The sequence below is a fragment of the Rattus norvegicus genome (genome assembly GCF_036323735.1).
Source record: "Rattus norvegicus strain BN/NHsdMcwi chromosome Y unlocalized genomic scaffold, GRCr8 chrY_unlocalized_19, whole genome shotgun sequence".
Taxonomy (NCBI): Eukaryota; Metazoa; Chordata; class Mammalia; order Rodentia; family Muridae; genus Rattus; species Rattus norvegicus.
Window position 1 is genome coordinate 32,812 of NW_026947377.1, and position 4,015 is coordinate 36,826.

Sequence of the window (4,015 nt, forward strand, 5' to 3'; positions counted from 1 at the left end):
AACCTTTCTGACAGGTCCACATTCTTGGCTGTAGTATGTTTTTTTTGTTTTTGTTTTTGTTTTTCTTTTGCCTTTAATGTTACCCATTTACACTTTCTTGGATCCTTTTTTCCTGGCATAACTAATGCTACATATATATTATAATTATTTGAATTTCAACTCTGAAATTCTAACTGCTCTATCTCCCTTCCAAAACCGGAGACATGTATTGAGTATTGTATGGTCTCGTTTTGATTCTTAGATCAGGAATCATCCTGCGAACACTGAAGGTCCTGTTTCCAAATTGTTTCTGTATAGTTCAATAAAGATGCTCTTGGCCAACCAGTTGTGTGGATATCTAGTATTCCTGCAGGCAGGTTAGAAGACACAAGGGTGGAGAAAGTATTTCGTACTTCAGATGGAGTAAGAGCTACCAGTCATGTGAGACCTAGTATGGAGTGGCAATTGGTGTAGCAGGCAGGATGTTAGAAACACAGTAAGATGAGAGCATACTTGGGGTGGTGAGCAATGACTAATGTCAACTGAGCAACTGAGCTAGGACAGATTTAGAGGTGTTGAGTAGGCAGTAAAAATGGTAGCCTGCTGTTTGGTAGAGGCTTAAAAAAAACTGAAAATAGAGCTAAAGCACATCAAAAGTTCCTCAGCGTATTTGGCTTTCAAGTGCATTCTAAGGGAACTTGATCAGCTCTGGTGGCTTGGTCTTCCTGGAGCTTAAAGTGAGGCAGTAGGAACAACCTTCTGCAGAGTCTTATGAGAGCAATCCATGACCATAATGAGTGTGTCCAGAGTCACCTAGACCATGAGAGTTAGAGCTGAACCACATGTATCTTTTGATTATAACCATTTCTTCTTTGTGATCTTTTAGTGTTCCATTTGCTCAAAACTATTAGTAAAGAGGGTAAAATGATTCTAAATGCTATTCTTGGTTGTCAACTATTCATCTGAGATTAATTAAACTCCAACGACAAAGGGAATATGTGTCGAATTTCTGCATAAGGGCAAGGTCAAATGTACTTCTTATATGGATCTTCGGAGTAGGATGTTGCATGTTTAACCTAGAACTTTATCAACATCTAATTGTTATATATATTTTTTCAGGCATCTGCAGATACATTCATTTGAGGAATGTATCCTTCTCACTGGAGACCATCGAGGGGACCTGCATATCAATAATAAACGTCACTTCAAGACATCAAAGCAAAATATCAAAGTGAGAATGGAATAAATTTATTAGGACAGTGTTTTGCAAACAACTTCTTTCACAAACAGTCCTGGAAGGAGAGCTCTGAAATTTTGCATTTCATATTTGACTTTGCTGGTCCTCTGACAGAATCAACTCACAACTTTTTGGGACTTTATGGGCAATTAAACACTACAAACAGAGCTGAATGCATCATATGCTCTGCCGTCTGTGTTAATATGGGTACAGTGAAGAACAACTATAATAAATCTATTCATCTGTTTTTCAAACAGCATCCTCATACAATTGTGGACTTCTGTGGGTTGTAGGATGGCTGAGAGCTGCAAATGCAGAAGTGGGATGGTACATGCTTTGGGTGTGAAAGGCCTGTGTGTAGATCATAAACAACTTCACAATATTCATTCCTTTAATAATTACTAGGAAGTGGACTTCTGTAAAATGACTTCAGCAGATCAGCATGGTAGAGAAACAGTAACTGATTCTCTGTAGATTTAAATGCATTGGATTGTGGAACATAGACTTAGAGGTAGAGACATGTCAGCACATGTAGACTGAATAATCAAACCTCTGTTGCCCCTTAAATTTCCCTACCACAATTTTTGACGCAAACAGCAACCGATTTTTGCCCTGAGTAATAGAATAAAAGCCAATTTGTTGAAAATGTCAATCATAAGAAAATGCTGACATCTTCTGTGACGCACATCAACTCTCTGCCTGGCTTCAGCATGTCTGAATGTCTCCTGTCAGCATGTACTTTTACTGCCACCCCTTTTATAAGTGCAGAGCTCCAATCTGCTTCAGGCACATCATCAGCTCCCCATTCTGTTGCAGGTAGATTAGATCACTGTGTCTGCCTATGCATTCTTTGTCTACATATAATAACCCAAGGAACTATTCTCACTCCAGTGAGCTTTTGTAAGTAATCTTGAATCCCATTGGTGTTGTTAGTAGATGTAATGTCTTCAAATCTCAGAAGACCATGTTTGCAAAGGAGTTGATTGAGGAAGTCTTGGATATTTCTGTAATAGGGGCAATTGGGATTGATGAACAGGACTGCCTTCCCACACAAGATCTTGCAGTTCACATACACATGAGCCATGCTGACAGGATGCATCTTCCCAGAAAAGAATGTTTAGTTGAAGATACTGGTCTGTTTGAGAATGGCAATCACAATGTATTCTTAACCATGCATTCTATTTGAATCCCCATAGAAAACATGGAAGAAAGAAGCTTTTACCTTTCCTGCTTGCAGTCACATTGCTACCAAACCCTCACAGACATTAGAACCTACATACTGAAGATTTATCCATATACCAATGACCAGATGAGACATCTAGCCTATTGGACTAATAAACTAATAAAACATTCTAGGACTTTACAAATAGTCAGCCATTGTTAAATTATGTGGTCCATAGTCTGTGATCATTGTGACTAGTCTGATTCCTCTGGAGAGAAATTCATCCGTTAGTATCTGTTGGGGAACATCAACTACTACACCAGGTATCTATAGAAGACCTTCTACAGCAGTTTGTCTCTAGTAAGATTTTCAGCTCAGTTACAAATTTCCAATGGCCACATTCCTTTAATCTGATTTTCGTATGATGCTTTGATACAGTTATTCTTATTTTCTATAGTTCTTGGCAAGAGAATTAAAATAGCAATAATAACCTATCAATGAAATGCACAGTAATTTATTTGCATGAGTGCATCAGAGAGAAGGATTATAGGATAAACAAGAATTGGAAAACAAGATGTCTTTCCTTCTGAGGACCAAGACCATGAAACCTGAACTAAATAAAATCTGAGAAAAGTCTGAAGTTTGGTCTTTCCTTCAATCATGGGGCTCCTAGTGAAGGAGCTCAGGTCTCAAGTGTTGGCAAAAATTACCTTTATTGCTGAGTCAGGTCAACTGCTGAATACCTCATTCATGGACCTGAAGAAACTCTGTATCCATCCTGTTATAATGTGTATATATCTATGTATCATTCATAGAATGGACACTTTACTGTTGGTTTGAAAGCAACAGTTTGTCCCTGGAGAGACACAGATTTCTTCTTTAACACATTATTTCACAGGCTAATGGTGGGTCTCATAAGTTCATTCCGGGATTTGCTTTACAATAATCATTCATTTATCTGGAAGAAACACTTTTTAATGTTGTGAGATCTACTAGAACAATATCAACCATAATTTCCCCTTCCCAGTTTAGTACTGAATCATACTCCACTAAAGGTCTGTGGTCTCTGATGAAGGCAGCATCTCCCCACACTAGTCTGAATATTGCTCTTGGCACTGCATTTATGATACATCAATGTGATTTCCTTATCACTTTCATCATCACGAGAGTTTTTTAATTCTTCATTTCATCTAATGGGTCTAATCTACATCGTCATCCAGGATGAGATTTGAGAGTTTTGCTAAAAAAAAATTAAAAAAATTAAAGAAATAAAAGAAAGGAAAACTGCAAGCTTATCTCACCAATTGACTGAGAAATCTAAAGTGTTAGTCAGTGTCAATAGTAGTGGAAAGACTGATATGTTGAAATCTCAACTAGAAGCACTTCTTTCTCCCAGACATTAGTATAAGAAACAAACTGCACTATTGGCATCCGAAGCATAGAGAAGTTTACACTGACCAGAGGACACAATACTTGTCTTTTCCTTCTTACTTAGGACTTTTTTATAATTGACAGAAAGAATGAATGCCATGAGCTCTCAAGAAAACATCTGTTATCTTCCAAACACTTGGCTTTTGGAATAAAGAAATGAATGATATAAAATCTCTGACTTCCAGAAGCCATAAGAACTGAGAAGT